The 8,707-nt window shown below is 33.1% G+C and overlaps 1 long non-coding RNA gene across 1 annotated transcript; it reads right to left on the bottom strand.

Moving 5' to 3' along the window:
* Window positions 1-4,523: 4,523 nt before the first annotated feature.
* On the bottom strand, window positions 4,524-8,330 carry LOC134700509 (uncharacterized). Its single transcript, XR_010103904.1, has 4 exons — window positions 8,247-8,330; window positions 7,893-7,963; window positions 6,196-6,273; window positions 4,524-5,495 (listed from the first exon to the last, which is right to left on the bottom strand). It is a non-coding gene; the product is annotated as an uncharacterized LOC134700509 (long non-coding RNA).
* Window positions 8,331-8,707: the final 377 nt, after the last annotated feature.

Here is an 8,707-nt window from a genome sequence, read left to right as displayed (position 1 = left end):
CAACACACAACATGTACAAGGAAGGCCAGATCGGTACAATGTAGCATTCACAGTTACCAACACAGCTGGATCTCTTGCATCCTGATATGAAAAAAGGGTGCAACGGCAACCAAAGAAGTCCGTTTTGGTTTCCAACTGTAATTTTTTTTATCCATACCCAGTGTTCAATATTTTGTACGAGTACCTGTCGAATGCAAAAATATCACAATTCCTGTTGACCCCACCTTGATATGCTTGTTTTGTATGTGCTTCGGGAGAGAACCTTTGGTAGGCATTATAGCAGCATAAGGCCGCTGCATCCTTGCAAATGAATCACATATTGCCTCTTTGACAGCAAATATTGATGTTGCCATACATGATGAAAACAAATGCTTTTATGATGTCCATGTCTGTGTCTTCATACTAAATTAAAGCAGGCAAAAACGTCCGTTACATTTAAAAAATACGTCCCATGTCTGCCAAGCTGACCTCTTTACTATCCCCAAAAATGCTGACACATGTTCACATCCACATAATGCATGGAAGGAAGGAATAGCAGCTACACGAGGACCAAACTCATTTGATATTTCATGAAAAGGAAGCCATCATAAGTCTTTATTCCTTCAAAAACCTATCCGCAATGTTTTCACACCTTATAATCTTGTGAGTGCTATAATTCCTAATACTGCTACATCTATGTCAGTACTACTTGACATTACTTTTATCAACCATTTATCATAGACACACACTCGTGTATCTGCTTCTTCAAGATTACAACGGGAAAGCTGGGAACTATCAGTATTAAATTTGCAAAAAAATATTTTCACCTTGGGTAACATATTATATAATAAGCATTTATATTAGTTTCTAAAAAAACTACGATGTTGGCAAAAAAACATTAACAATTCTGTTTTGTTGTCATCTTCACAGAGAAAATATTCCAAAACTTTGACGTCTTACCAGAACCAAACTATTCTCGTCTAGCATCAGCACCTTGCCTTTTCTCGTCCCAGCCTTTAAATTATTCATTTAAACATCAAATACAATGTCTTCTGTTCAATATTTTTTCACGCAATTTTTTAAAAAAATAAATCAGTATGACATCATTTGCATAATCATCAAATATTTTTGCACGTGGTGGCCCTGGAATTAACTATTGCTGCCCAATCAACGATAACTGTGTCAGTGTTTGGAATAGTTAATGGCAAATCGCAAAATGTTTCAAGTATACCCACTTCCTGACATTTAATACCATTGTTTAAGTAACATCCTTAGACAGAGACATAGGAGCAATAGGTTTCCCTGGATAAAGAAATCTTCCAAGTCAAACGGTCTAGAACAGAGTTTGCAATCCTTTTTACAAAGCAGATTCTTCTTCGTTTTGCATTTGCTTCAAAAGATCTTTGAACTGTTTGGACCCACTATCTTGGAGTTTATATACATATCTTACCTGCTTCCGAGTTATCAATTTCATTAAAAGAGTCCATTTAGTACAAATATTATGACTGCCATAGAAATGAATTTCCAAACTAATCCATCACTTTAGAAAACCTTTGAGGTTTTTCGAAGAAATCCTTTGTGTTTTCATAGAGTCTTCATGATGTCGTTCATCTGTTCTAGAATGACTTACACAAATAGATCTTTCAAATTCATCAACCAGTCTACTGACGTCTGGTCCAGCTACCATCCATCGTCTCAAAGAGATCTTCTGTTTAACCTATGGCAACAACATCGCCCTTCATAATTGCATTATTCTGTTTGTGTGCCTGATCAATTGGGATATTAGAAAATAACTTGCTGGTCATACATACAGTGTAACTACTATTTGTAAATTCCATCGCTACATGTGAATGATGTTCGTCAAGAAAAGCCATAAAATTAACTTGGAGATTATTCGGTAACCATCGAGCATAATTTACGATGAGTTTATTTACTAGATGAAATCCCAATAATACGATATCATGCTTTAATACTATAGACTATTTTAAAGTACGATTTCAGACTCATGAAATGAGCCTACTACCGAAAGCACAAAAAGTTCTTAATTCATAATTGAACGCTAGAAATTAAACTGTTGTCGAGATGTTTCTTACACCAGCTGTCTATCACATTATCGAACATCACAGAATCATGAGATATATTTTCTGCTTTTACGCTTTCAAAAGTCGACATAAATGATTCATACAAAACACATGCAGTTATCTGATGTACGTATCTAGTCCTAGGTACAATTGAACATACATGAACATGAACAGATTGTGCCGTTCTATATGAAGCAATATCGGCTTCAGTGAGGGCACTTTTCCATCCGTTATCACACAATATATCACCCAGAATTAGAAAATAAGCCATTTCAATGTACAATCCACCCAAATATGACTATTTACTTATCTTCGCCGTACAAAGCTGGCTATTCCTACTGAATTTGAATAGCCAATACTAAAAGTGGTTGATCTGTAGCTAAAATTGATGTTTGCCCGTGATTTAGAAAGGTAAACACTTTTTTTCTCTTATCCATCGAATGCTTGATTATTGCAACTGAATTAAAGTGTTTATAAACAGTGGCATCAAAGAAGGTACACTTACTTGAACAAAATAGCCTAGACTTTTATAGGAATGAAATGAGAACCAAGATATGTTTACGAAATAAAATACTCGTCTGTGAGATGAACTACGATTTACACCAGTGTGCCCTGGTAGTACGTGGAAATCACTATTAAATATGTTTATAAATAGTTTTCGCATGCACAAAATTGATAAACTCATGTATTTCATAACTTTTTAAAATGTTATCAAATCAATTTATAACATCATTTAAAATCCAAAAGCACTAAATATATAGTAAATTGTTCAAATATTTATGTGTGAATTTTGATATATTTTTGCGCAAACCCTGAAGAGTCAAATATCTTTTTCTTGTGTATACAGTCACTTGTTGCGGAATGTAGCCATCAAACGTGATAATAAGTTTACCGAAGGTAACAGAAAAAGTTTTCTTGAAAAAAAAGTATTTTCGAACTGGAAAAAAAGCAATTTTTAAAAAGGCCGTGGCCATCTTGAAAAATTTATGTTTTTTTTAATGGTCAGCGTTTTTTTTCTTAAAAAATATATAATTTTCTTGCTTCGTGCTAATTTTCATGCCTGTATCATCATTTGCACAATTCCCTCGATTTTGCTGGCAAAGATCTCCCACTGGTAAAAATAAGACGATTATATCGTTTGATCTTTGATAAACTTAAGTTTGTAATCGTGTAAAGTATGTTGGCTTTTTTAAGTGTCCGATTAAAAAAAAAACTTTATTTTTCACTTCCGAAAGTACTGCTACACATTTGAAACTTTTTTTCATGTTTCTTTTTTTTACCGACACGAAATAGCTTATTGTTTGTCATCATCGACGAGAATATAAAATACAATAGACATGATAGAAAGTGACAAGTTAATCATGTTTATATTATATACCTACAAGGTGTTATTGACTTCCGGTCAATTATTAAGACCAAACAGGGATTATCTCAAGTTTTCATGTAGTTTAGAGCAAAACTTATGGCCTGCGTTAGGTAATAATTTACCTTGATTTAAATGCAATCTACAGAGTATACACTAAATATTTAATTTGTGTTTTAATGACAATAAAAGTGTTACTGTACAATTATCTATCTTTCTTTATTTTAAAAATTTCGGCAGTAACAACTCTCCGTTTATTAGGCTGAAATAAATACCGTTTACTCATTTACTCATTTCGATGACAAAAACGAGAGTTCTTTGATATAACCCTGGTTCTTCAATTTGTCGCTTATACACTTAGTAGTGACGTTTAAGTCTTGAGTAGCAGCGTAAAGCTCTCGAATATCGAATGAGTTTGGAAATGTGTATGTATATATGTATCCTAGCCTGTTGAAACTGGTATATTGATACTGCCGGGGGAAAGGAGGGGGGGGGGGGGGGGGTATTCGTCTCGTTTGTCATAGAATTTTGTACAAAGTTGACGGCTTATGTCTTATTCGAGGTATCAGTCTAAATCAAAGCGGAAGAAGACGTTTCTATTGTGTCTTTAAAGTCTTGTTCATGAGAATATAAAAATGGAACCCAATCAGAAAAGAATGGTTTGTTAATGGAAAGAGCATAATGTAGAAAGGCTCCGTGTTGAAGGCCGTACTTTAACCTATAATGGTTTAATTTTTAAATTGTTATTTGTGTGGAGAGTTGTCTCATTGGCACTCACACCACATCTTCCTATATCTATAATCAATATATTTGAACGTGAAATTAAATGATCTGGCTTCATTGAACGTCTTGCTTTTGGCAAGTGTCTGTAAAGGAAAAAAAGAAGAGGTCGACAAGGAGAGGCGCACAGTTTGTTCCGCTGTGTAGCATGCTTCACCTTTTTGTACACTATACAGATACAATGCCATATGATATCGCAAAATAATACCGTTGTTGCTTATACTTCCAGTCTATATTTGAAAGCATTGTGGATTATTGTTTTAGATTCATTTCTAGTTTTACATGCGATAGTGTTGTGTACTGCGTTGAAATAAATAAAAAAAGAGATAAAATTTATTTCAGAGATATAAAAATATCCAGGAGTTCAAAAGACAAATAACTGACCACTTCATTGGTGAGTTTATCTGGACACACCTGTCTATAGATGGAGTGGTATTAAATAATGGAACCGGTTAAACACCGCCCAGTCAAGTTATACCGAAAATCCTCACTTATCAGGAGAAACTGGAACTTTTCCCGTAGTTGTTTTATGTCTATGGTACACAAGAGTAAGCTGTAAAGCAATTTTGTTTTTTTTGCACCTCAACATCAGTATTTATTTTGGTTAATTAAGAGAAACAATATGAAAAAAAATTAGTTAGTTCATTGTAGAAGAAAATTAAGACGGGTTAACATAGAAAAATATTATGTAAGCAGATAAACTTCACCGTACAACCAGCATGAATTTATAAGATGACAATACGAATGCTCGAAATCAAGGCTTCAAATAAGGTAAAGTTACTTTAAGTCAGTCGACGGTTCTGCGGGCGTGTTCTAGTTTTGTGTATAGCAATGAATTACACAAATAATTCTTAGTATCGAAGGAACAACATGTTTATCCGAAATTGAGTTTTGTCCCAATAATTTTTAAAAGTTTCGTTCACACATGGTCATACATGATTTGATCATCGTTCATATTACAGCTCTATGTTCAGTGTTCATTTGACAATTTTGAAATGCTATCCTATCGTCATCTGTTACAACTGTGTTTTCTATTTCATAAACGAGGTCATCATATTCCGAATATGCTTTTAGAAATGTTAGAAATTTGATATAACCGTTTTCGTCTCCAGATACAACTTCTCCCATTAACATCCTATTCTTTTCTTTTTGTAATCGTTCAATTTCTATCGAATCGCCTTCCGTTTCTTTCAACGAATTATCAGATACATCTTGATCTACCAATAATTGTACTGTCGTGTTGTTATCTGTTACACGATCGCCATATAAAACATCATTCCACTCTAACAATCCTACAAATATTTACAATGTTATTTTATCAAAGTCCTTACAAGTTCAGTATCAAATGAAATAAAAGTACTACAAAAAACATGAAATAATTTGAATACATGACCCAAATAATGCAGTTACAAAAAAATGTAAATAAATCGAGAAAAATTGAGAGATCATTTCTCCTCATTTTGTAACACTCGTACAGACTCAGAATACTTAATAAGTTTAAAAGTTTAAAAAAAGATATACAATGCTTAGAGCGATTTAAATAAACTTCATTTATAAAAGTCAATTATATCCGATGTCATTGCAAACGAAGTAAGGATCTAGGATGTTGGTGTGAGGGTTATAGAGCGTTGACAAGGTAATTGTTTCTTGCAACAGCCAATCAACATGTCCTCCTTCTTTTTAAATATATCGAAGCTGTTTTATGGAAGGGTCATTACATAGTGAGAACACGCGTGACGCTTGAGCAGAAATGTAAAAGCCATCCAATGGAGCAGATGGTATGGTATTGCTTACACATAGAAAGATTACAACTGGAAAGTTAAAAACATCAGCTTTGTCATTGATTTTATTTTAAACTCCCTGATAACGTAGTGAGAATGAAATCATATGGATTAAGTATGATCAGGGTAGTTTTTTGCAAGATCCGTTCACCTGTTTATCAATAGCATAACATTTTATTGTTATCGAACATTATATTAAAAGTATACATACCAATTACCGCTAGAACAGAGATCATAACAATTATTTATGCTTAGCTGAAGTAAACACATATTAATCTATATGTTCTTCCTGTAACGAGAAATTTTCTGTTCATATGTTTTCAATACACGATCGCGATACTGTACCAGAAATAACCTAATATATATTATATATGTTTGTAGAACTCTAAAGTGCGATGGTACTCTAAAGTGCGATGGTCACGCTAAAGTACGATGGTCTACGCTCAAGTACGATGGTGTCTCGCGCTTAAGTGCGATGGTTGTTTGTTTTCTAAAGTGCGATGGAACAAAAGAGACAGGTTCAAGGGCACTAATGTTAAAAACAAGTCTTTTTGCAAAATCTAGTTTGCTATGATAAAAAATATAACGCGATAGGCTTTTACTTTACCGGTGGTCTTATGTGACTGTTTCTAAATTTAGAAGACTGACCTAGTAATAATTGCTAAAAGTATTATTTAGGTGTCACAAAATACCATATTTCCTTTAAATGATTTTTTAATAGCTCGGCCGTATTGGATTGATTGTTGGTTGCTGTTCAGTGGCAAATGTTTCATGCATGTTCAGGACGAGGGACGTATTGGATGTCTTTTGTCGTTTACACAGCCTATTAATGTAAATACATCCCCTTAAAGTTGTCAGTTGCAAATACAAAATTTCGTTATTGTCGGGATAAATACAATTTATTTGAACAAGCTTTAATTTGAATACGAGATACAGGGGTTGTAGTTTGAACTTTCCCCTTTTCGTAGCGGGTATTACTACATGTTATATCTTACTTTACAATGTACACATGATGTTTGTATGGACAATTTATGATTTACGCTTGAAAACGTGTATCTTTATTTTACTTACGTTTATACTCCTCAATAAAATCGACAATGTCTGGCAAACTTTTTACAAAACAACTGTCGGTTCACTTATAATGTTTTCGTAGCTGTGTAATGAATTTGGCCTTTTAACATGAAAACTTTTGATTTGAGCATCAATGATAAGTCTTGTATGATTGACGTACCATTCATCCGGTGTTATCAATAACATTTGTATATACCTACTATCTCTGTGTATTTTATATTGAAATGATTACAGGATATATCAGATAATGTAATTCTCGCTTTCACCTGTCATTAGTCAGGAATCTGTCGTTTGTTGATTTGGTTCATAAGTGTTTCTCGTATCTCGGTTTTTAAATACTAGTATATTAGACCGTTGGTATTTCCGTTTAAATGGTTTCACATAATTTAGTAATTTTAGGGGATCCTTATAGCTTGCTGTTCGGTGTAAGCCAATGCTCGTTGTTCTTTGACCTATATAATGTTTTATTTCTATAAATTGTGACTTGGATGGAGAATTGGCACATTGACACTCATACCACATCTTCTATATCTATTAGACTAAGTATGTTGGACACAGGTGAGAACAACTGACCAGCTCTCTTTTTTTTTTTTTAAAGATTATTAGTCGATCTATGACTGAAAATTGGTCTTTAAAATGCTAATCAAAATATTTCCGAATATTAAATTTCCCTACTATCAATGATAACGACATCTATTGATCCTGTTAGTTTTGTTTGATACAAAGCATGCAACATTGAGTAGTATAACCCTACTATGAAATTCTTTTTTTTCTTGTTAAATTTTATTAGAATATTTATTGTAATTTGCCAAGGACATACATGAGATACTTACTTACCTTCATAATAACTACTTCTACCGTCGGTAAATCTGTCTACTGATGTTAAGGACTCATTCTTTTGTGTTGACCTGTAAACAGTTATTTTCGAAAAATTCACTCATCTTAATAAAAAATAAATGTCAAAACTTTAACTGATTATACAGAAAACAGCAAACCTAACTTAATAATTGTGGTTTGCATGTCTTGGCCTTTTCATAGCCAACAACACTTTTTTGGTTTTGACTGTTTAAAGGAATTGAAAAACGATTCTTGTGGTGTGAAAAAAATCCATTCATTAAAAGTAGTAAGCATGCAACTGTAATATTGAATGGTTTTACTGATTTTTTTTTATCATATAATCAATAAACTTACGGTCTGATAACAACTTTTGGACAAGATACATTCCGAACAGCAGAACCAATAAAAGGACAGAGTGTATCTGTAAGTGCAAAAAACAATGAAAATAATGTTAAATTGACATGATTATAAGTCAAATCGAAGTAGAAAAAACTTATCGTTTATTGCTGATACATGTAATAGAGGGATTGTGTGCCTTGACATTTAGGTTTAAAACCTTCTTTATACTTACATTTGTAGCAGATACACTAATAATGTGGATAAATTATGTAAGTTGAATTAACTAAGAAATGCGATAAAAGTAAAATAACAAAAAAATGAACCCCGAGGAAAAATTAAGTCCCACAATCAAATGACAAACTAGCAGTTAACTGAAATGCCAGCTCCAGACTTCAATTAAACTGACTGAATGCTATATGATTTGATTTTGGACCTCTTGATAGATATAGGGCTATAATGTCAGGAAAGGTATCACG

This window comes from Mytilus trossulus, unplaced genomic scaffold (genome assembly GCF_036588685.1).
Source record: "Mytilus trossulus isolate FHL-02 unplaced genomic scaffold, PNRI_Mtr1.1.1.hap1 h1tg000158l__unscaffolded, whole genome shotgun sequence".
Lineage (NCBI taxonomy): Eukaryota > Metazoa > Mollusca > Bivalvia > Mytilida > Mytilidae > Mytilus > Mytilus trossulus.
This window is presented reverse-complemented; position numbering and strand designations above follow the sequence as displayed.